General features: G+C 33.1%; 1 non-coding gene across 1 annotated transcript; it reads left to right on the forward strand.

The window, feature by feature from the left end:
• Positions 1–22,706: 22,706 nt before the first annotated feature.
• LOC142521578 (small nucleolar RNA R71) lies at positions 22,707–22,815 on the forward strand. Its single transcript, XR_012814284.1, has one exon. It is a non-coding gene; the product is annotated as a small nucleolar RNA R71 (small nucleolar RNA).
• The last annotated feature ends 4,725 nt before the right edge of the window (positions 22,816–27,540 follow it).

Below are 27,540 nucleotides of genomic sequence, written 5' to 3' on the forward strand. Positions count from 1 at the left end.
CAACATATGTTCAGATCAACTAGTGTCCAACAACTACATCAAGTGCTGAAAATCAAATCTACTTCTAAGTCTGGATCTCCAAGCTAATCTTGATCTCTCATCCTCTTCTTGACTCTGATCTTGTCCCACCTGTGGTCATGCACACATATAAACACAACAACAGCCGGATAACTCCGGTGAGAAATATATTTCCAGTACAAACAACGTATACATGCAATCATATAAACAAGTATAAAAGCATGGAATAGATATCAATAACATGTATCATAATCTGAAAGACATGAATCGATATAAACTGTAAATCAAACTCCTGACTCATAATCTCTGACTCGACTCTTTCCTAATATAGGGTTCCCGGTCCTAGACATTGGCAAGCTATATCGAATCTCAGCAATAGAAGTCGATCTGCTCTTAAGCAACATCGATATAAATCAAACATCCAGTGTCTTGGCGGCTCTGCCAAAGACTTGGCACATCTGCCAATAACTAGGCACCTCTGCCCATGACTAGGCACATCCGCCCATGACTCATTACATGCTCTGCTATAAATCAATAGACTAAGCATATCAATCTCATGAATTGCAAACATCAATGCAATAAAATAAAGTATGTGGTTTTGGGAAACTCAAGTCAACTCTAACTCGAGTCGTATCTTCCCGGTTTAACATTGATTTATACCTTTCTTTTGTCAATCTGACGAAGTCGAAGTCTCGGATTCAAAGCCTGTCAATACTCAATCTGGCAATGACAATATTGAGGAGTAAAATATCAATATACAACCCCATCAATACTGGATATAATCAGAACTCAATCTAATTCTGTTTTGACGGCATAACAGCACAATCTCAATATACCCAGCAATACAATATCAGCAGCTACAAATCATAACTCATAATCGATCACAAACTCAATCTGATATCAAATCTGTATAATCCCAATCAAATTCAATCTGAAAATGTGTTGCGACTTTGATTGTTGCACTACCAAGAGCAGGTTGTCCACAAGTAGTATAATTCGGTGAGTCCGAATATCGTATCCACAGGGAAGCTAAGGTAATTACAAGTCCACTACAATGTCTTTTTATTTTTATTTTTTTTAGTTGTTTGAATCTTTAATTGGTAATTTTTAATTGTTCAAATTTTAATTTAAGTAGTTGAGATTAAAGGATCCACTCTTGGTAACATTAACGAACATTATTGAAATCCACTTAATAAAATGGTTCAAATATATTAAATAATCATATTTATATTATGTTATATATTATTATCTTATAAGTATATAATATATACCAAAACTTATAAATATAGTCAAGTATTTATTGTGCTATATATATATTTGTAAACACTAAATCAAGGTTCCCACTTTAAATGGCTGGTAAAACCAAACTAACATTTAAATGGTACCAAGAAATTATTATTATGATATATTTATATATAGATGGTTGGTAAAACCAAACAAACATTTAAATGGTTCCAAATAATTTAATATTATAATATATTAATATATAATAAATCAAGGCATCCACTTTAAATGGTTGGTAATACCAAACTAACATTTAAATGGTTCCAAGAATTTAGTGTAACATATAGCAACAATAAATCAAAACTCCCACTTATAAGTAGGGTATAAAAATGCTTAAAGAAATAAATATAACATAAACAATAAATAATGATTAAATAATATAAAACATAGATTCTTATCTTTTAGTAACTTTATTATCATGCCAATAGTTTCACCTTTTCATCTCAACTTTATGAAGTTAGCTATTCATTATTCAAAGTGTAAAACTTAGAATATAAAATTAACATGCTAATTATATTTAAATGAAGAAATAAAGGAAAAATATAGAGAGAAATATTATGAACTCAAAGGTTTGTTCATAGAATGAGGGATATCTCAATTCATTACAATGCACCCCTATTTATAGCCAAATTTGGGGAGACAACCACAAATAAAATATTATTTTTTTACACATAAGTCTTCATTGGTGTTTCAAGATATTATATTATATTACACATCACTTTTAAAAATCTTCTTCTCCGAATTTGCTTCTTCACATAAAAAGAAACATGTGGATAATTGAGTTGTCTAGTTGTGGTATTTTTTTCAAACCATTTGACCAAGTAATTTGAGAGATATGGTCAAAATACTAGAGCATGGTAAAATTGTTACTCCTTTGGTAACTTTATTTGTTGCTTAATTTGATCCCAATTGTGAGAGGATTTTTATCTCATGCTTGCCACCAATATTGTAGATATTAACATCGACTTTCTACAGGTCCAAGAATCATCTTAATCCCATTTGCAACGCCAAGTTTATTCTTGTTTTATCGAACCTGTAAAAAATAGTAAAAACTAATAATTACACAACAACTTATATTTTATACAATTTATTATAAAACATATAATATTTAAACATTTAATAAAACAAAAACTATATATTTATATTATAAAACATTTAATTAATGTACAATTTTTATGTTTATCACACCTCCCAACCAGCTTATTGGTAGTCCCTAGCAATTTAAGCGTTAATATCAATACAAAACATATTGATTAATTTAAATAGAAATGTAATCAAAACTATCTAAGTGTTTAAATTAAATTTGAAAACTGTCAAAGTTATATCAAGATCATCATAATTATAATTTATGAAATAATTTGAGATGATCAATTCAAAGCTTATTTCAGGTAGTTAAATGTACACGGCCTTCAGAAATTCCTAGTAGAGTCTCAACTCCATATCCTCAAAGGTTAATAAATGTTTGAATTTATGGCAACGATTTCTCTCGTGGAGTTGGAATACAGATAAATGCTCAGAAAAATGGTTTACAGAATGCAGACAGACAAACGAGCCAAACTAATCAAAAGATAGAAAATCCATTGATTCAAAATCTAGTTGTTCTTATTATATATTTTTTCCGGATATATATATATATTTTTTTTCATAACATCATGGAAGCAGACTAAGTTTATGCTTCTTGACCACATATTTATTTAATTTGTACAATAAATTTCTGTCTTTTTTTTATGAGAGATATATGGGTCGTAGCATATAACTTAAAAATTACATAGATCTTCAATATCTTTCTTTTTGTATTTTTCTCCTTTTTTTTTCAGGAAATATCATTTTTTTTTCAAAATAAGAACTCAAGATCAAAATAATAGATAGTATCTCTCATGATCAATAAAGGCTCGAAGGCTGTTTTCTCAGTCCTCTCCACTCACTCACAAAATATGTGTGAGTTTAAAATTTTAGGCACTCTTATAAAGTATATCTTGGGCCATATACTTTAATACCTGATTTTATCACAATGGTTAATCACTCAAAAAGATTTCATAAATCATATTTTTATATTGATCAGAATATTAAAATTGTCTTTTTTTTTCAAATAAAAATTTAAACATTCTTAAATAGATTAATGCATGTTATAATTTAAATCTTTCAAACATGTAATGTATGACTTTTTTGCAAAAATTACTAAGATACAAACAATAAACATGATTTTATTTTAATATAGTATATATTTTTTTTATTTTTTTTTTAATTTTTTTTAATTTTTTTTATACATTTGTTCTCCCCCTAATCAGAATATGAAATTGTCCCTAATGTCAAAATAACTATTAATAAAGAGTACATAATGAAAGAGATATCATCTGGAATTTTATTGAAGATAACAAACTGAAACAAACGCAAACCAATCCACGACTTTTGAATAAATGATCCAACTTCCTTTTCTTAGTGCTTGATTGCGACCAATTGATCTTTGTTATCATCGGATCATGCTTATGAACAAAAGCTTCCAAATCATCAATTAATTGGTCGACAATCGAAGCACAGATGAGCATCCGTCGTGAATTTTCTGAAATGAAATTCTGTTTCACAGCTTTATCAAGAAATGTCAACAAACTGTCATAATAATTATTGATATAAAACAAGTCCACAGGTTTATTATGGATATTAAGTTGTGCCCAAGAAACAGTGTGAAAAATTTCTTCTAATGTACCAAAACCACGTGGTAGTGCGATAAAAGCATCAGAATTTTCAATCATTTGAGTGATTCTTTCATACATAGAAAAAACTTTTAATTCCTCCCCAATTGTAACTCCTGTAATATTTTCTTCAGCTAAAGCAGTAGGAATAATACCCAAAACCTGACTACCTCCAAGATGAGCAGATGTTGAAACAGATCTCATTAACCCAATATTACCTCCCCCATATACCAAGTGAATTTTTCTCTCAGCCAATATCTTTCCAAGAATATTCGCTGCTTCTACAAACACTTCATTTTTTCCAGGACTCGACCCACAAAATACACAAATATGTTTCAATGTTTGTGCAAATGATCCAGCCATGATTTTACTTTCTTTTTTTTCTGCGAAAATAGAGAGAAAGATGTGAGATTTTATTGGGTAATATGTTATCATGACAAAACTATGGGTCAAAGCTGTAAACAGAATAAATAGTAAAAACAATAATGACACACATGCATATAAACAGTAGTGTGATTGTGGCTCACAATTTTCCTCTGGTTTTACGTCCAGAAACGGCTTCAACGCCTTCTATGAGTCGAGGATATGCTTCCCATCCAATTTTCTTATAAATTGGCAAACAGGGTCTTTTTAAGTCGGATTCCCAAGACTATGACGCTCATCTTGGGATTGTTTCCATAAACGGAGAAGTTCAATATGCACATGTCCACTAGAATGCGTCTCAAGAGTCAATAAGATGTTATCTAAAGACTCCTTACTCAGCCCATTCTTAATGAAACCAATTTTATATTTTCTGTTATTGGAAACACATCCCAAAGATCTGCATCGTTTGTCACAATTCCATCTTGCACACTTATGACAAACCCCTAAACTTTTGCCCCTTCGTTTTTTCGCATAAGTGCTTTTTCCTAATCCAGGCAAATACCGAATGAGCAATGATTGTGGAACTTCTCCTCCTAATCGGACCTTAGCTTCTATTACAAGACGAATATCTTCTGGAATTCCTTTTTGCATTAGCAATCTCAATCTTTCACACCTTCCTGCATAAATTTTTCTTAGAACATTTTCAGAAACAAAGGGAAAATATTTACAAATTTTTGAGAGAATTTCATCCATTTTGAAAAGAAAAGAAATGATTTTTTTAATTTTTGTATCAGCAATTGTGGGAAACTTATTTAACAAACTATGAGAGTCACGGAGTACCATTATCCGCCATTTAACCGGGAAAATAAAAAGATTAAGAAAACCTGAAATAAAAACAAACAAACTTAAATTCAACACCAAAAAAATAAAAAAAAAATCAAGGATCAGAAAGGGAAATAAACTCTTCTTGAAAGATTTCATTTTCTTAAAATGGTTTAAGCTTTTGTCCATTTACTTTAAAATTATCACCATTTTTAGGATTTTTAATATCCACAGCTCCATAAGTATACACATGCTTTACAACATATGGGCTTGTCCATCTTGATCGTAATTTTCCTGGGAATATGTGAAGTCGAGAATTATAAAGCAAAACTTTTTTACCAATCTCAAAAAATTTTCTAAGAATTGTTTTATCATGAAATGATTTGATTTTTGCTTTATAAATCCTTGAATTCTCATACGCATCATTTCTGAGTTCATCAAGTTCATTAAGTTGCAATTTAAGCAATTTGTTGGCATCATCCATGCTTGAATTTATAGTTTTGATCGCCCAATAAGCTTTATGTTACAATTCCACAGGCAAATGACAATGTTTTCCATAAATCAACCTATAGGGAGACATATTCAATGATATTTTAAAAGCTGTTCGATATGCCCAAAGTGCATCATTAAGTCGCAGAGACCAATCTTTTCTATTTGAGTTAACAGTTTTTTCCAAAATTTGCTTTATCTCCTTATTAGCTAATTCAACTTGTCCATTTGTTTGAGGATGATAAGGAGTAGTTACTTTATGAGTAATAACATATTTTTTCATTAATGAAGCAAATGGTTTATTAACAAAGTGAGTTCCCCCAACACTTATCGTGGCTCGAAGAATTCCAAATCTACTAAAAATATTTTCTTTTAAAAATTTGATGACGATTTTATGATCATTTGTTCGACATGGAATTGCCTCTATCCATTTGGAAACATAATCAACTACAACTAAAATATATAAGTATCCAAACGACGGTGGAAAAGATTCCATAAAATCAATTTTCCAACAGTCAAATATTTCAATTTCAATGATAGGATTCAAAGGCATCATGTTTCTTTTTGAAATCGCACCCAATTTTTGACAATTTTCACTGATCTTGCAGATTTCGTATGTGTCTTTAAACAAAGTGGGCCAATAAAATCCACACTGCAAGATTTTTGCAGCCGTTTTCTTTGAAGAAAAATGTCCTCCGCATGCTTCTGAATGCAAAAATTTAATGACACTAATTACCTCATTGTCGGGTATGCAACGTCGAAAAATTTGATCCGGACATTACTTGAACAGATACGGATCATCCCAATAAAAGTTTTTAACCTCATTCAAAAATTTTCTTTTATCTTGAGAACTCCATTGCGGTGGCATTTTTCCTGTCACAAGAAAATTTACTATGTTAGCAAACCAAGGTGTAGTAGTAACTGAAAATAGATGTTCATCAGGAAAATTATCGTTAATTAGTGTCATTTCATAAGATGATCCTGTTACTAGTCTCGATAAATGATCGGCTACGACATTCTCGGTTCCTTTTTTATCTATGATCACAATGTTAAATTCTTGGAGCAACAAAATCCATCGTATCAGTTGTGGGGCCCTTAACTCCTAATCGTTATTACAATGCACTTTGATTAGGGTTAACTAATTACAGCGGAAAACGAGTTTAAAATTTCTTTACAATGTGCCTAAAAAAATCTCTTTTATAATTTGAATACTGAAAATAGTATTTAATCTCAAATCATAAAACACGCCCACACGTAATCAAAGCCAATCACATACAAACAACTAATATCATCGGGACATGCCCCGGTATATAGATACATATACATATATACTGGGAACAAGACATTAACATAAAACCTCAGCCCAAGCTGTGGCTCCCTCCAGAAGTACCCTCTCCGGTCTCCTGATATCGTGGAGTACCTGCCATTGTCCACACACAAAGACAACAACAGCCCCCCTTGGGGGTGAGCAAAGCTCCGTATGGAACAACCAATCATATATACCACAAGTATCTAAACAATGATATATGATATGCAATGCATGTATGTCGTGGAGGTATCAGGTCAAATGCCCATCCACAGAGCACATGTCAGAATCAATCGAATCGCTATCAAATCAATGCTCGAGCTGGCACACCGGCCAATATGGGATACTCGTATGATAGCGTCGGCAAAGCGCCATCAAATCCCAAATCTCATATCCAATCATATGGGGCCACAATTGTCTATGCTTTACGGGTCATATAATACCGGCATAGAGATTGTGTTCACAAACCCCGGAATCCAATCAAATCATATCAAGGTATCCAAGGATCATAGCTCAACATGCATGTCATGTATCGATGTATGCATAAAATGATGTGTGTTAACAAAACATTTATTTTATACATTGATATCTCAATCTCAATGTCATGTATGCCACATCAATCAACAAATAAGGCATATAGACACATAATCTCATTCCAATCAATCAAATCAATCCGACATATATCATATAATTCAGATACCTGTCGTATGTTACCCGGTCGCAACATACCTCAATTATTCGTTTCCAGTTGATGTAGCCTGAAGATATTGATATTACACTTTATCAATATTAATAACATACTCATTCAAATCAATAACATACTCCAAAATCATTAATATGAGTTTCAAATATCATTTGAAACTTCAAAAATTCATATCAAATCATAATCATATTCAATCCCGACTTCGAATATGAGATTCTTGTCGGTTATTCTTTCACATATCATAAATTCAACTTCAAATACATGCTATTCCAGCACTTTGATATTTAGAGCTGCTGGAACTAGAAGAAAATTACCTTAGTCAGAAGCCCTCAACACGACGATCACAAATATATAATTTGTTTCGCGTTTAGACAGCGTTTCGAAGTCGATTCGGACGAAAGAAATTTAAATTCCCTCGTATTCTCTCGAACTCTCGGTAGGTGAAATGAAGTAAGAAACAACAAAAATCTAATCTTTATCCTCACCGCCTACGCGATCGGGCGGTAGAATTCTCGCGCCCGAGCGCGAGACATTCTGCCCCCGGCTTTCAAATGCACCGCGCTCGGGCGGGCAAATACTACCGCTCGGGCGCGGCATGTCCTGTTCGATTATCACTTGCATCGCGCTCGGGCGGTTGCAACATACCGCTCGGGCGCGAAGTATTCTGCCCGAATACTCAAAATTTCTACCTTGGCGCTCGGGCGGTCATTTTCTACCGCCCGGGCGCCACTTGTTCTGTACAATTATTTATGTTTGTACTAAATTGGCATCCGGCCTCTCCAGTCGAGCTCTTACAACGTCAATTCATATTCAATATTCATTATCTCAATTTTTTATTGTCACGATATACATCAAATACATAATCACTGACAATTTCATAAATTATCGATAATCACATAAGATTTACGATAATACGATACACGGTCCTTACATCAGTCGTGGCTTTACATCCTGTTTGGTCAACAAATATCTAATAGTAGAATGATCAGAAAACACAATAGTCGTTGATCCAATCAAATAAGAACGAAATTTATCTAATGCAAATATTACAGCAAGTAGTTCTTTTTCAGTTGTGGAGTAATTCATTTGAGCATTGTTTAAAGTTCTACTTGCATAATATATCACATAAGGCTTACCGTTTCTTCTTTGACCCAATACTGCACCGACTGCATAATCACTCGCATCGCACATGATTTCAAATGGTAAAGACCAATCAAGAGGTTGCATGATAGGAGCTGATGTTAAATGTCGAATGATTTTATCAAAAGCATTTTGACATTCTTATGTCCACTCAAATGCAGTGTCTATTGTTAAGAGGTTACAAATGGGTTTAGAGATTAAACTAAAGTCCTTTATATTACCTCCAATAAAATCCAGCATGTCCCAAAAATGAGCGAATTTCTTTAATGGTTTTTGGAGAGGGTAAATTGGCAATGACATCAACTTTTGCTTTATCAACTTCAATTCCATGAGATGACACGACATGTCCCAAAACAATTCCAGAAGTAATCATGTAATGACATTTTTCCCAATTTAAAATAAGACCTTTTTCCTCGCATATTTTAAAAACTTTTTCTAAATTTTCAAGACAATTATCAAATGTATTCCCAAAGACAGTTAAATCATCCATGAAAATTTCCAAACAATTTTCAACCAGGTCGCAAAAAATGCTTAGCATACATCTTTGAAATGTTGCTGGGGCATTGCATAATCCAAATGGCATCCTTCTAAATGCAAATGTTCCAAAAGGACATGTGAATGTAGTTTTATCTTGATCTTCGAGTACAATGGGAATTTTATAATAACATGAATATCCATCAAGAAAACAGTAGTATGGATGACCTGCTACTCTTTCTAAAATTTGATCCAAAAATGGTAATGGAAAATGATCTTTTCTAGTGGCGTCATTTAATTTTCTATAATCAATACACATCCGCCAACTAGATGGGACTCGACTTGTTAACAATTCACCTTTTTCATTTTTTATCACTGTGATGCCAGATTTTTTTGGAACTACTTGTGTTGGGCTTACCCACTTACTATCAGAAATAGGGTAGATAATCCCAACATCAAGTAGTTTGAGAACTTCAGTTTTCACAATATCTTTCATGTGTGGATTTAATCTCCTTTGTGGTTGTTGAGATGTTTTAGCATTTTCTTCTAAATGAATTTTGTGTGTGCAAATTAGTGGATTAATGCAATTGAGATCTTTTAGTGTCCAACCAATTGCATTTTTATGTCTTTTAAGCATATCAACTAATTTACCTTCTTGTTCACTTTCTAGTTTTGAAGAAATTACCACCGGATATGTTTCATCTTCTCCAAGAAATGCATACTTCAATTCTTCTGGCAACGGTTTAACAACAACATGGGTGATTCGTCTTTGTTCTCATATTTTGCATCAAATTCTTTCTCTGATCCTGGTAACGAGTGATACCTGATAAAATCATCAAGATCAATTTCAATATTTTCTTTAACACTTTCAATTGAACAAATATCTAATTGATCACGAGTACTCCCTTCTTGAATGTTTTCTTCCACAAGAGTTTCAATAAGATTTTCATCTTCACTTTCATCTCCTTTGTCATGTGGTTGCTTACAAAGATTAAAAACATTAAGCTCCAAGGTCATGTTACCAAATGACAACTTCATTATTCCATTCCTGCAATTTATTAGAGCATTAGAAGTTGCTAAAAATGGACGACCCAAAATTACAGGAATTGCATTACAAGCTTCGATAGGTTGTGTATCTAAAACTATGAAATCGAATGGATATACAAAGTTATCAACTTGAACCAATACGTCTTCTACCATACCTCTTGGCACTTTAACAGATCTATCGGCAAGTAAAAGTGTTACCGAAGTAGATTTTAACTCGCCTAGATTGAGTTCTTGATAAACTGAATATGGAAGTAAATTCATACTAGCTCCAAGATCAAGCAAGGCTTTTTTAATCTTTCGTTCTCCAATAATACATGAAATAGTAGGACAACCAGGGTCATTGTATTTCAAAGTATTATTATTTTGAATGATTGCACTTACTTGTTCGGCTTAAAATGCTTTTTTTTTCACATTCAATTTTCTTTTCACAGTGCACAAGTTTTTCAAAAATTTGGCATATGATGGTACCTGTTTTATTGCATCTAATAAAGGAATATTAACTTTTACTTGTTTAAAAATATCATATATATCAGAATTCAAATTTGATTTTTTTGTATTTTTCAATGCATGAGGGAATGGTGGTGACACTGTCTGTTGAACCTCCTCTTCGCAAGTTATGGGTTCCACTTCCTTAACCTTTGGAGTTAATTTATCATCATCTTCACAAGGTTCAAGAATGGATTTTTCCACAACATTACCACTTCGAAGGGTAATAACAGATTTTACCTGATCCATCGGTTGAGTTCCAGAAGTTCCATTTTGTGAATGATGATCCTTGGGATTAGGCAGAGGTTGTGAAGGAAATTTACCTTTTTCATGAACATTAAGTGCAGATGCAAATTTAGCAAGAGTATCTTTCAAATCTGTCATGGTTTAAGTAGTTTGAGTATTGATAGACTCTTGCTTTGCAATGAGAATTCAATGTATCTTCCAAATTTCTTTTAGGTGGAGGAACATAAGGTGCCTAATTTTGAAAATTTTGTTGATTTTGGAAATGTGGTTGTGAAAATTATTCAGCATTATCATTCCTCCAACTAAAATTTGGATGATTTCGCCAACCTGGATTGTAATTTTGAGAAAATGGTTCAAAATTTGGCCTTTTGAAATTGTTCAAAACATTGGCTTGTTCATGGAGACATTCTTTAAAAGAGGGCAAAGTAGGACAATCTTTTGTAAAACGATCACTTGTATCACAGATGTGACACGCAATTTCTTGAACAGATTTTAATTGACCATTCTTTTTCAATTCAAGTGCTTCAACTTTTCTTGCCAAAGAGGTCAATCTAGCTTGAAGATCATGTTCATCTTTGAGAGTGTACATACTTCCACCGGATGTAGGAGATTGAATCTTGTTTGATGGTTCGATTGTACCTATAGTGTCCAAATTTTGAGCATTTTAAGCTAATGAATCGAGATACTCAATTGCATCGTTTGGATCTTTATCTTCAAATGTTCCATTACACAAAAATTCAACCATTTGCCTATCTTTAGGTGTTAAGCCTTCATAAAATTGAGAAACAAATCTCCAAATTTCAAAACCATGATGTGGACAAAGATTAAGCAATTCTTTGTATCTATCCCAACACTGATAAAAAGTTTCTCCTTGTTTTTGAGTGAAAGTGATGATTTGCCTTTTGAAAGAATTTGTTCTATGAGATGGAAAAAACTTTTTCAAAAATTGTTTTTGCAATTCATCCCAAGTTCGAATGGATCCCGATCTAAGATTTTGTAGCCAAGTTTTATCTTTATCTTTAAAAAAAAACGAAAAAGCTTAAGTCGAATAGTGTTCATGCTACAATTTAAATCATTATATGTGTTGCACACTTCTTCAAATTCTCGTAAATGCATGTATGGATTTTCAGAATTTAAGCCATGAAAATTGGGTAAAAGTTGGATAATACCAGGCTTAAAATTGAAATGAGATGCATCAGGGGGAAAAACTAGACATGAAGGTGCACTAGTACGTGTAGGATTCATGTGATCTCTAAGTGTTCTTCGTCTATCATAATCATGTTGAGATTGAATTTCATCTTCATTTTCTTGGATAAGTTCTTCCGCCATGTTTTGTAAAAATAAAGGGTTATTTCGAATGAGTCGACCACTAAGTGTACGTAACCAAATGCTCATGCAAATGCAAATGCAAAAGAATAAAAACACACAAAAGCAATAAAAATTCAAATAAAGAAAAATAAAATATAAACAAAATTAAATAGACTTGAAATTAAATTATACTTCCCCGGCAACGGCGCCAAAAACTTGTTGCGACTTTGATTGTTGCACTCCCAAGAGCAGGTTGTCCACAAGTAGTATAATTCGGTGAGTCCGAATATCGTATCCACATGGAAGCTAAGGTAATTACAAGTCCACTACAATGTCTTTTTATTTTTATTTTTTTTAGTTGTTTGAATCTTTAATTGGTAATTTTTAATTGTTCAAATTTTAATTTAAGTAGTTGAGATTAAAGGATCAACTCTTGGTATTTTAATAAAGTTAACATTAACGAACATTATTGAAATCCACTTAATAAAATGGTTCAAATATATTAAATAATCATATTTATATTATGTTATATATTATTATCTTATAAGTATATAATATATACCAAAACTTATAAATATTATCAAGTATTTATTGTGCTATATATATATTTGTAAACACTAAATCAAGGTTCCCACTTTAAATGGTTGGTAAAACCAAACTAACATTTAAATGGTACCAAGAAATTATTATTATGATATAATTAAATATAGTAAATCAAGGTTCCCACTTTAAATGGTTGGTAAAACCAAACAAACATTTAAATGGTTCCAAGTAATTTAATATTATAATATATTAATATATAATAAATCAAGGCATCCACTTTAAATGGTTGGAAATACCAAACTAACGTTTAAATGGTTCCAAGAATTTAGTGTAACATATAGCAACAATAAATCAAAACTCCCACTTATAAGTAGGGTATAAAAATGCTTAAAAAAATAAATATAACATAAACAATATATAATGATTAAATAATATAAAACATAGATTCTTACCTTTTAGTAACTTTATTATCATGCCAAGAGTTTCACCTTTTCATCTCAACTTTAGGAAGTTAGCTATTCATTATTCAAAGTGTAAAACTTTGAATATGAAATTAACATGCTAATTATATTTAAATGAAGAAATAAAGGAAAAATATAGAGATAAATATTATGAACTCAAAGGTTTGTTCATAGAATGAGGGATATCTCAATTCATTACAATCCACCCCTATTTATAGCCAAATTTGGGGAGACAACCACAAATATAATATTATTTTTTTATACATAAGTCTTCATTGGTATTCCAAGATATTATATTATATTACACGTCACTTTTGAAAATCTTCTTCTCCGAATTTGCTTCTTCGCATAAAAAGAAACATGTGGATAATTGAGTTGTCTAGTTGTGGTATTTTTTTCAAACCATTTGACCAAGTAATTTGAGAGATACTGTCAAAATACTAGAGCATGGTAAAACTGCCACTCCTTTGGTAACTTTATTTGTTTCTTAATTTCATCCCAATTGTGAGAGGATTTTTATCTCATGCTTGCCACCAATATTGTAGATATTAACATCAACTTTCTACAGGTCCAAGAATCATAATAATCCCATTTGCAACGCCAAGTTTATTCTTGTTTTATCGAACCTGTAAAAAATAGTAAAAACTTATAATTACACAACAACTTATATTTTATACAATTTATTATAAAACCTATAATAAAACAAAAACTATATATTTATATTATAAAACATTAAATTAATGTACAATTTTTATGTTTATCAAAATGATAATAATTTCATACGGTATCCGTTCTTCAATCCTGTTTCGATTATACAATTACAACAATCTCAGGAATAGATAATATCAGTCATATCAGGATTTTTTCCATATCAGATTTTCAAATCATAATGAAACATAATAGAACTTACGTATGTGTGAAGCCTTTGTTGAGAGGAACACAGTACTCAATTCAGATTGAAAATCAGACGGACGGATCTTGTGCAAGATTCAAATTTCAAAAAGGAAAGCTTGAAACTCTCAAGAGCTTCTCTCTGTTTCTTTCTTGATGTCCAACTGAAGGAAGGAATATGCATTTTAAATATGCATGTTGAGGACCAAATAGCTTTATCTTTGTGCAACACGTCTCGCGCATATGCGCGACATTCCTCGGCGCATATGCGCGAGACCTACTTGTCTCGGCAATCCAGATTTCCTCTGCTCGCGCATATGCGCATCCTCTCTTCGCGTATATACGCGAGGTTCTCTGCCATGCTCGCGCATATGCGCGGGTCCTGGTCGCGCATATGCGCGAGTTTCTCTGCCTGCCTCGTGCATATGCGCCATGCTTGGTCGTGCATATGCGCGAGGGGTTCAGTCCTCGCACATAACATGACTTCTTTTGTCTTCCCCGGTCTGTTCCTTTCCGTCTATAATCACATTAATTCATAATCAATAATCGCAGATTAACAGAATAAAGATCTCGGGCATTACAAAAGAATTGAAGAATCAATTGCAGGAGATATTAGTTAAAGGTTTCATTCGCCCTAGTTCCTCGCCATGGGGAGCTCCAGTTTTATTTGTGAAAAAGAAAGATGGATCTTTGATATTATGTATTGACTATCGAGAACTAAACAAGGTAATTGTTAAAAACAAATATCCTTTGCCACTGATTGATGACCTTTTTGATCAATTGCAAGGAGCAGTAGTGTTCTTGAAAATTGATCTCCGGTCTGGTATCATCAGTTAAAGGTGAAAAAGGGGGATAAACCGAAGACTGCTTTCAGAACGAGGTATGGTCATTATAAATTTTTGTTGATGTCTTTTGGGCTAACCAATGCTCCTTCAGTTTTCATGGATTTAATTAATCGTGTCTTTAAGCCGTTTTTGGATAACTTTGTCATTGTTTTTATTGATGACATTTTGATCTACTCTAAGACACGAGACCTTCATAGTGAGCATTTGAGGAATGTGTTGCAGCTATTGAGGGATAAAAAGTTATATGCTAAGTTAGAGAAATGCGAATTCTGGTTAGAGAGGGTGGCGTTTTTGGGCCATATCGTTTCGAAAGAGGGAATATCGGTGGATCCATCGAAGATTGAGTCCAATAAGCAATGGTCCATTCCAAAGACAGTTACAGAGGTTAGAAGTTTTATTGTGTTGGCAGGATATTATAGACGGTTCATAGCGGATTTTTCAAAGATAGCATTGCCACTGACGAGTTTGACAAAGATGTCTATAAGTTCGAATGGACCCTAGAGTGCCAACAATCATTCCAAGCACTTAAAGATAAGTTGACTTCTGCCCCTGTGTTAGTACTTCCTTGTGGTACTGAGGATTTTGTTGTGTATAAAGATGCTTCAAAGTAAGGGTTAGGTGCCGTACTGATGCAGCGTGGGAAAGTGATAGCTTATGCTTCTCGTCAGTTGAAGGACTACGAGAAAATTATCCCACTCATGACTTGGAATTGGCGGCTGTGGTTTTTGCCTTAAAGATTTGGCGGCACTATCTCTATGGTGAGAAGGGTGAAATTTTTATGCATCACAAAAGTTTGATTTATTTATTTTTAAAGAAAGAGTTGAATATGCGATAGCGGAGATGGTTGGAACTGGTGAAGGACTATGATTTCACCATCAACTATCGTCCTGGTAAAGCTAATGTGGTTGCAGATGCTTTGAGTCGCAAGTCGAGTTCTTTATTGGGTTCCATGATTCAGAAACCATTTTTGCTTGATTTGCAAAGAAATGAGATAACTCTGGTTTCTCCAGGTACAGTAGCTCAATTATCTGTATTGGTTCTTCGCTCAACTTTGTTTGATATAATTTTGAAGGAACAACAGTTTGATAATCAATTATTGGAGGTGAAGAGAAAGAGTGAATTAACAAGGGTTTATGAGTTTGGGTTGAATCTTGACGGTTTATTGACCTTTCGAGGTAGGATATGTGTTCCTTTGGGTGATGACATTCGAAGAGATGTAGTCATTGAAGCTCATAGAGCGCCATTTTTGGTACACCCTAGTAGTACCAAGATGTACCATGATCTTCGACGCCTTTACCGGTGGCCAGGTATGAAGAAAGATATCATATTATTTGTTTCTGAATGTCTAACCTGTCAGCAGGTTAAAATTGAGCATCAGAGGCCGGCGGGATTGTTGCAATCCTTACCTATACCGCAATGGAAATGGGAACACATCACCATCGATTTTGTTGTTGGGTTGCCAAGGACCCAGAAGGGCTTTAATTCTATTTGGGTGATCGTGGATCAATTAACCAAGTCATCACATTTTCTCCTTGTCAAGACGACAAATTCTATTAATCAATATGTTGAGGCTTATGTCAAAGAGATTGTGAGACTTCATGAGATATTAGTGTCTATAGTTCAGATGGTGATCCAAGGTTTACATCTGAGTTTTGGAAGAGTTTACATAGAACCTTGAGAACGAAATTGTCCTTTAGGTACGGCCTATCATCCTCAAAGTGATGGGCAGTAAGAAAGGGTTATTCAAATTCTTGAGGATATGCTGAAGGCCTATATAATTGATTTTCCTTGTAGTTGAGATTCAAAATTACCTCTTGTCGAGTTCACGTATAATAACAACTACTAGTCTTCAATCACCATGGCACCCTATGAAGATTTATATTGAAGGAATTTCCGATCTCCTTTGTATTACCTCTTGTATTGGAAGGAAGTGCCGATCTCCTTTGTATTGGGCCCAGAGTTTGATCAACAGACATCAGATGTTGTAGCAGATCCAAGAGAAAATGAAGACCACTCAGTCTAGACAGAAAAGTTATGCCGATGTGAGACGACGACCTTTGGCATTCGAGGTTGGTGACCATGTTTTCATTAAAATATCTCCCCTCAAGGGAGTTATGCAATTTGGCAAGAAAGGTAAATGTAGAACCCAAAATCAGTACACGTAAAACACGTGCATTTATTTAAATTTTAAAAAAAATATTTATTTAAGTTTAAAAGGAATTTTTATCGTTAATTGTTGTCATTTCACAAGATGATCCTGTTACTAGTCTCGATAATTGATCGGCTACGACATTCTCGGTTCCTTTTTTATCTTTGATCACAATGCCAAATTCTTGGAGCAACAAAATCCATCGTATCAGTCGTGGCTTTTCATCCTGTTTGGTAAATAAATATCTAATAGTAGAATGATCAGTAAACACAATAGTCGTTGATCCAATCAAATAAGATCGAAATTTATCTAATGCAAATATTACAGCAAGTAGTTCTTGTGTGCCCCCGGGTCCGACATCTAATATTAATAACTATAATATAACAAACCTAACAATTGAGTAAAACACATAATCTATGGTTCATAAACCGACACAAACATAGTCAAAATAATTTAAAGGTCACAAATGTTTGAAATATAAATTTTAACATGCCAAAATAAAGTAGTGAACCAAAGTAATCCAAACATCATAAAATAGCTCCTAAGACCCGAGAATCCCACTCTAACTCGTATCTCCTCGCTTGGAGCTGGACTCTGGCATCCCAAGCCTCGCCTCACCTACCGTCAAGAACATGAAAAAAGAGGTAGCCGACGTGCCGGTCAGTATAAAACCAGTATGATACAATCAATAACATATGAGAATTTAATTTTCAAAATAGTTCATATAAATTCATAAAGATGCAATATAATGCAATGCATGATCAGAAGCTGTGGGCTATCAATAAATCTCAAGATCAAGTGAATCATTTGGTCATAAGGTACCCAAGAGAAGAGAATCCCCCAGCAACATCCACCTACTCATCCGCTCAGGGTGTGGTGTTGTGTTCTACAATCCCAAGACTATGGTGCGCCTATAGAGAGTGTTCAGGCCATAGAAGCGACCTCCGCATACACTATGCCAACTCAACTATAGCCACATACGTCCAAAAAATCAATAAATCAAGGCGACCTCCGCCATATGAAATCTGAATCGACAAGTGGCTCAATATGCAATGTAATGATGCAAATCAATATCATAATCTCAAGACAACAATCATCATCAAATAACAAGTTTTTCATCGAGCCATAGAATTTTCAAATTAAAATAAAAAATGATACTTTTACCTCGTATACTACCGACCATAACATACTTTCAAATATTACCAAAAGGTTATCGAAAGGTGTAGTTGAGAAGTCTCGAACCTCTGAATTCTACTATAACTCAAGAACTCGGATCATATATCGAAACAGAGAAGTTTCTATACAAAATTCATAATTAATTCAATATTGCTTCAAATCAAGATCCGCAAATTGGATATGCAAGAAAACTCAAATCCCAACAATTGTTCTTCACAAAGTTTTGTCAAATAAAGTGGTTTACTCAGTCGTTTATAATATGAAATATACAACATCATTCCCACGAATTATGTGTCAATTCATTTCTGACACACTTTAGTATTTTGAGCATAACTTCCTCAATATCCAATGAAATCAAGCCAATTTGGTATCCTTTCGAAGACAAGACAATATTCTATAATTTTCATTGAACACCAAATCAAGAATCTTAATCAATAAATATCAGAATTCGAATAAACAGAAGACATGGAAACAAACTCTGGATTCTAGACCAGGATTAGTATACATAGCATATCTCTTTCACTGCTACATGGAACTGAGTGGTTCTTGAACCAAATCGAAGATACTTGATGCTGTGCAAGTTTGATGAAGACCATAACATCAAAATCCAAATATAACTGTCCCATATACCCGAAATACAATAGGCATAAAAACTGATCTTGCATAGAAACAAGAAACCATGCTCATATCCATTTTAAATTCAAACCAAATCAAATACAACATCTTAATATCTAAAATATCAACTCAAATACCAATTCTAAACTTCAACCCATTTCCAAACTTGAACAAAAATCGGAAAAACTTACATTTTTGTGAAGCACGTGACGAGGATCACAAATCTAACTTCATTTCATAATTTTCTTGAACAAATCTCCCATAGATTAAAGAAGAAATGTAGAAAATGGAAGGAGATGGATGAGGATTTGCGTGGAGAAGAAAGAAAATAATTGGTGAATTAATCGTGGAAGTCAAAGTGAGCTTAAAAAATGAATTTTCGCATCTGTAGCGCCGCAGCACCATTTTTAGCGCCTCGACGCCAAATTTTCATAGCTCTAGCGCCTAGGCGCCACTATTCTAGCGCCGCAGCGCTTGAATAGTAACTGTGAACAGTAACTTTTTTTTATTTTTTTTAAACATTCGGGCATTTCAGTTCTGGAGTAATTCATTTGAGCATTGTTTAAAGTTCTACTTGCATAATATATCACATAATGCTTACCGTTTATTCTTTGACCCAATACTGCACCGATTGTATAATCACTCGCATCGCACATTATTTCAAATGGTAAAGAACAATCAGGAGGTTGCATGATAGGAGCTGATGTTAAATGTCGAATGATTTTATCAAAAGCATTTTGACATTCTTGAGTCCACTCAAATGTAGTGTCTTTTGTTAAGAGGTTACAAATGGGTTTAGAGATTAAACTAAAGTCCTATATAAACCTCCTATAAAATCCAGCATGTCCCAAAAATGAGCGAATTTCTTTAATGATTTTTGGAGAGGGTAAATTGGCAATGACATCAACTTTTGCTTTATCAACTTCATTTCCATGAGATGACACGACATGTCCCAAAACAATCCCCGAAGTAATCATGTAATTCCCAATTTAAAATAAAACATTTTTCCTCGCATCTTTTTAAAACTTTTTCCAAATTTTAAAGACAATTATCAATTGTATTCCCAAAAACAGTTAATTCATCCATTAAAATATCCAAACAATTTTCAAACATGTCGCTAAAAACGTTTAGCATACATCTTTGAAATGTTGATGGGCATTGCATAATCCCAATGGCATCCTTCTGAATGCAAATGTTCCAAAAAGACGTGTGAATGTGGTTTTATCTTGATCTTCGAGTGCAATGGGAATTTGATAATAGCTTGATAATCCGTCAAGAACAGTAGTAGGGATGACCATCTACTTTTTCTAAAATTTGATAAAAAAATGGTAATAGAAAATGATCTTTTCTAGGGGCGTCATTTAATTTTTTATAATCAATACACATCCGCCAACTAGATGGGACTCGACTTGTTAACAATTCACCTTTTTCATTTTTTATCACTGTGATGCCAGATTTTTTTGGAACTACTTGTATTGGGCTTACCCACTTAATTTCACAAGTAGAGTAGATTATTCCAACAACAAGTATTTTGAGAACTTCAGTTTTCACAACTTCTTTCATGTGTGGATTTAATCTCCTTTGTGGTTGTTGAAATGTTTTAGCATTTTCTTCTAAGTAAATTTTGTGAGTGCAAATTAGTGGATTAATGCACTTGAGATCTTTTAGTGTCCAACCAATTGCATTTTTATGTCTTTTAAGCATATCAACTAATTTACCTTCTTGTTCACTTGCTAGTTTGGAAGAAATTACCACCGGATATGTTTCATCTTCTCCAAGAAATGCATATTTAAATTCTTCTGGTAAGGGTTTTAACTCCAATATGGGTGGTTCGTCTTTATTTCCATATTTTGTCTCAAATTCTTTCTCTGATCCTGGTAACGAGTGATACCTGATAAAATCATCAAGATCAATTTCAATATTTTCTTTAACAGTATCAATTGAACAAATATCTAATTGGTCACGAGTACTCTCTTCTTGAATATTTTCTTCCACAAGGGTTTCAATAAGATTTTCATCTTCACTTTCATCTCCTTTGTCATGTGGTTGCTTACAAAGATTAAAAACATTAAGCTCCAAGATAATGTTGCCAAATGACAAATTCATTATTCCATTCCTGCAATTTATAAAACCATTAGAAGTTACTAGAAATGGACGATCCAAAATTACATGAATTGCATTACAATCTTCGATAGGTTGTGTATCTATTACAATGAAATCGACAGGATATACAAAATTATCAACTTGGGCAAACACGTCTTCTACCATACATCTTGGCACTTTAACAGATCTATCAGCAAGTAAAAGTGTTACCGAAGTAGGTTTTAACTCGCCTAGATTGAGTTCTTGATAAAATGAATATGAAAGTAAATTCACACTAGCTCCAAGATCAAGCAAGACTTTTTTAATCTTTCGTTCTCCAATAATACATGAAATAGTAGGATAACCAGGGTCTTTGTATTTCAATGTATTATTATTTTGAATGATTTCACTTACTTGTTCGGTTAAAATTCTTTCTTTTTCACATTCAATTTTCTTTTTACAGTGCACAAGTCTTTCAAAAATTTGGCATATGATTGTACCTGTTTTATTGCATCTAATAAAGGAATATTAACTTTTACTTGTTTAAAAGTATCTTATATATCACAATTCAAATTTGATTTTTTTGTATTTTTCAATGCATGAGGGAATGGTGGTGACACTGTCTGTTGAACCTCCTCTTCGCAAGTTATGGGTTCTACTTCCTTAACCTTTGGAGTTAATTTATCATCATCTTCACAAGGTTCAAGAATGGATTTTTCCACAACATTACCACTTTGAAGGGTAATAACAGATTTTACCTGATCCATCGATTGAGTTCAAGAAGTTCCATTTTGTGAATGATGATCCTTGGGATTAGGCAGAGGTTGTGAAGGAAATTTACCTTTTTCATGAACATTAAGTGCGGATGCAAATTTAGCAAGAGTATCTTTCAAATCTGTCATGGTTTGAACAGTTTGAGTATTGATAGACTCTTGCTTTGCAATGAAAGAATTCAATGTTCTTCCAAATTTCTTTTAGGTGGAGGAACATAAGGTGCATAATTTTGAAAATTTTGTTGATTTTGGAAATGTGGTTGTGAAAATTGTGCAGCATTTTCATTATTCCAACTAAAATTTGGATGATTTCGCCAACCTGGATTGTAACTTTGAGAAAGTGGTTCAAAATTTGACCTTTTGAAATTGTTCAAAACATTGGCTTGTTCATGGAGACATTCTTTAAAAGTGGGAAAAATGGGACAATTTTTTGTAGAATAATCACTTGTGTCACAGATGTGACACAAAATTTCTTGAGTAGATTTTAATTGACCATTCTTTTTCAATTCAAGTGCCTCAACTTTTCTTGCCAAAGAGGTAAATCTAGCTTGGAGATCATGTTCATCTTTGAGGGTGTACATACATCCACCAGATGTGGGAAATTGAATCTTGTTTGATGGTTCGATTGTACCTATAGTGTCCCAATTTCGACCATTTTCAGCTAATGAATCGAGATACTCGATTGTCTCGTTTGGATCTTTATCTTCAAATGTACCATTACACATAAATTCAACCATTTGCCTATCTTTAGGTGTCAAGCCTTCATAAAATTGAGAAACAAATCACCAAATTTCAAAACCATGATGTGGACAAAGATTAAGAAATTCTTTGTATCTATCCCAACACTGATAAAAAGTTTCTCCTTGTTTTTGAGTGAAAATAATTATTTGCCTTTTGAAAGAATTTGTTCTATGAGATGAGAAAAACTTATTCAAAAATTGTTGTTGCAATTCATCCCAAGTTCAAATGGATCCCGATCTAAGATTTTGTAGCCAAGTTTTAGCTTTATCTTTTAAAGAAAAAGGAAAAATCTTAAGTCGAATGGTGTTCATGCTAAAATTTAGATCATTATATGTGTGGCACAATTCTTCAAACTCTCGTAAATGCATGTATGGATTTTCAGAATCTAAGCCATGAAAGTTGGGTAAATGTTTGATAATACCAGGCTTAAAATTGAAATGAGATACGTCAGGGAGAAAAGCTATACATGAAGGTGCACTAGTACGTGTAGGATTCATGTGATCTCTAAGTGTTCTTCGTCTATCATGATCATGTTGAGATTGAATTTAATATTCATTTTCTTGAATGGGTTCTTCCGCAATGTTTTGTGAAAATAAAGGGTTATTTCGAATGAGTCGATCACTAAGTGTACATGACCAAACGCTCATGCAAATGCAAAAGAAAAACACACAAAAGCAATAAAAATTCAAAGAAAGAAAAACAAATTATAAACAAAATTAAATAGACCTGAAATTAAATTATAATTCCTCGGCAACGGTGCCAAAAACATGATGCAACTTTGATCGTTGCACTCCCAAGAGTTGGTTATCCACAAGTAGTATAATTCGATGAGTCCGATATCGTATCCACAGGGAAGCTAAGGTAATTACAAGTCCATTACAATGTCTTTTTGTTTTGTTTTTGTTTTTTTCTTTTAATTGTTTGAATCTTTAATTAATGATTTTTAATTGTTAAAATTTTAATTTAAGTAGTTGAGATTAAAGGATCCACTCTTGGTATTTTAATAAAGTTAACATTAATGAATATTATTGAAATCCACTTAATAAAATGGTTCTAATATATTAAATAATCATATATATATTATGTTATAATTTATTATATTATAAGTATATAACATATACCAAAACTTATAAATGTTGTTAAGTATTTAATGTAAGGCCCGAGATTATATCATTTTAATCCGAGATTATTTAATTTACGAATTTTGGAATGATGAATTAAATTCCACGATTTTTGTAATTAATGAGGATTGAAATGGAATTAAAAAGAGTTTTGAGGACCAAATTGCAAACAGTGAAGAATTCAGGTTCTAAAGTGCAATATTGGCTTGAGTGGGACACTTGGCATACCATGCTTGCTTGAAATATATATTCTCATCTCCCTCGGCATCTACAGGAAGAAAGAGTCGAGACTTTCCAGAAAATTTCTCTCAAGCTTCATTTGATAATAGAATTGCGATTTTGCATGTACCGGTGATCCGATTTTTAATCCGAACACAGTTCTGTGATCCTCTCGTCAACGGCTACAACAGGACGTAATTTTTATTGATTTCTGACATGATTTGAAATTAGGAGATTAAAAGAATTAGATATGATTCATATAAGGTGTTCTTGCGATATCAGTAATCGTATATTTGAAGTCAGATCGAAGAACAGACCGTTTATGCAATTGTTATGATTTTTCAGATATTGGATTGAAATTATTCAAATTTCTACGATCATGGATTATTTCGACTATTGGTTATGATTTGTAATTGATATCTGTTGATATTGTACTGACGGGGATATCGGGATTGTGCCGTTATGCCGTTGATTTGAATTATATTCAAATTGATCAGATTCAGTATTGAATTGGGAATGGAATGTTGATATTATTATTCTCGAAATGTCATTTCAGATTGACAGAGACAGTCTTGAATTCAGAACTTCCAATTCTTTAGACCGAGATTACGAAAGAAAGGTATAAGTCAATGTGGTATCGGGAAAATGACTCGAGTAGGATATACTTGAGTTTCCCTAAATCACATACTTATTGTTATTATATGCATTGATTTGATTTGATATGCTTGTTCTATTGATTTATAGAAAGCACATATTATATGAGTATTAGACGATTGATCTTGTGACAGAAGTGCCTGATAGTGGTGGAATCGCCACGGGCACATTGCACGATGTCACAGGATAGTGAACTGGCGATAGTGCCAAAGTCTGTGACGGATAGGTCAAGACACTGGATGTTTGGTTATATCGACGTGGATAGAATTGGAGTTTCTTCTATTACTGTTGGTCGATATAGGAATGCCAACGTCTGGAAACCGGGATCCCTAGACTAGGATTGAGACTAGTCTGAATCATGGAGTCACGAGTACGATTGACAGTTTTATATTGATTATGTTCTAAATTTTGATACATGATGCTGTTATCTGTTCATGCTTTTATATTTATCATATGATTGCATGTTTCGTTGATTTATACTGGGATGTACTTCTCACCGGAATTATCCGGCTGTTGTCGTGTTTGTATGTGAGCTTGACAACAGGTGGGACAGGTTCAGGGTTGAGGAGATGAAGAGAGATCGTGATTAGAGTGAAGACTACGGACTTGGACTAGAGATAGGGTTTGGACACTTGACATTTAGTTGTAAAACCTTAGTTTGAATGATTGTATATATAGTACAAAATTTGTACTTTAATAATGATATGTATATTAGATTGAATCCCATTACATTCCGCATTTAAAAAAAAAATTAGACCCTGTTTATGTAGTGTCTTTTGTTAAGAGGTTACAAATGGGTTTAGAGATTAAACTAAAGTCCTATATAAACCTCCTATAAAATCCAGCATGTCCCAAAAATGAGCGAATTTCTTTAATGATTTTTGGAGAGGGTAAATTGGCAATGACATCAACTTTTGCTTTATCAACTTCATTTCCATGAGATGACACGACATGTCCCAAAACAATCCCCGAAGTAATCATGTAATTCCCAATTTAAAATAAGACATTTTTCCTCGCATCTTTTTAAAACTTTTTCCAAATTTTAAAGACAATTATCAAATGTATTCCCAAAAACAGTTAAATCATCCATTAAAATCTTCAAACAATTTTCAACCATGTCGCTAAAAACGTTTAGCATACATCTTTGAAATGTTGATGGGCATTGCATAATCCCAATGGCATCCTTCTGAATGCAAATGTTCCAAAAAGACGTGTGAATGTGGTTTTATCTTGATCTTCGAGTGCAATAGGAATTTGATAATAGCTTGATAATCCGTCAAGAACAGTAGTAGGGATGACCATCTACTTTTTCTAAAATTTGATAAAAAAATGGTAATAGAAAATGATCTTTTCTAGGGGCGTCATTTAATTTTTTATAATCAATACACATCCGTCAACTAGATGGGACTCGACTTGTTAACAATTCACCTTTTTCATTTTTTATCACTGTGATGCCAGATTTTTTTGGAACTACTTGTATTGGGCTTACCCACTTAATTTCACAAGTAGAGTAGATTATTCCAACAACAAGTATTTTGAGAACTTCAGTTTTCACAACTTCTTTCATGTGTGGATTTAATCTCCTTTGTGGTTGTTGAAATGTTTTAGCATTTTCTTCTAAGTGAATTTTGTGAGTGCAAATTAGTTGATTAATGCACTTGAGATCTTTTAGTGTCCAACCAATTGCATTTTTATGTCTTTTAAGCATATCAACTAATTTACCTTCTTGTTCACTTGCTAGTTTGGAAGAAATTACCACCGGATATGTTTCATCTTCTCCAAGAAATGCATATTTAAATTCTTCTGTTAAGGGTTTTAACTCCAATATGGGTGGTTCGTCTTTATTTCCATATTTTGCCTCAAATTCTTTCTCTGATCCTGGTAACGAGTGATACCTGATAAAATCATCAAGATCAATTTCAATATTTTCTTTAACAGTATCAATTGAACAAATATCTAATTGGTCACGAGTACTCCCTTCTTGAATATTTTCTTCCACAAGGGTTTCAATAAGATTTTCAACTTCACTTTCATCTCCTTTGTCATGTGGTTGCTTACAAAGATTAAAAACATTAAGCTCCAAGATAATGTTGCCAAATGACAAATTCATTATTCCATTCCTGCAATTTATAAAACCATTAGAAGTTACTAGAAATGGACGATCCAAAATTACAGGAATTGCATTACAATCTTCGATAGGTTGTGTATCTATTACAATGAAATCGACAGGATATACAAAATTATCAACTTGGGCAAACACGTCTTCTACCATACATCTTGGCACTTTAACAGATCTATCAGCAAGTAAAAGTGTTACCGAAGTAGGTTTTAACTCGCCTAGATTGAGTTCTTGATAAAATGAATATGAAAGTAAATTCACACTAGCTCCAAGATCAAGCAAGACTTTTTTAATCTTTCGTTCTCCAATAATACATGAAATAGTAGGATAACCAGGGTCTTTGTATTTCAATGTATTATTATTTTGAATGATTTCACTTACTTGTTCGGTTAAAATTCTTTCTTTTTCACATTCAATTTTCTTTTTACAGTGCACAAGTCTTTCAAAAATTTGGCATATGATTGTACCTTTTTTATTGCATCTAATAAAGGAATATTAACTTTTACTTGTTTAAAAATATCTTATATATCAGAATTCAAATTTGATTTTTTTGTATTTTTCAATGCATGAGGGAATGGTGGTGACACTGTCTGTTGAACCTCCTCTTCGCAAGTTATGGGTTCTACTTCCTTAACCTTTGGAGTTAATTTATCATCATCTTCACAAGGTTCAAGAATGGATTTTTCCACAACATTACCACTTCGAAGGGTAATAACAGATTTTACCTGATCCATCGGTTGAGTTCCAGAAGTTCCATTTTGTGAATGATGATCTT

Source organism: Primulina tabacum, chromosome 12, assembly GCF_025594145.1.
Source record: "Primulina tabacum isolate GXHZ01 chromosome 12, ASM2559414v2, whole genome shotgun sequence".
Classification (NCBI taxonomy): Eukaryota; Viridiplantae; Streptophyta; class Magnoliopsida; order Lamiales; family Gesneriaceae; genus Primulina; species Primulina tabacum.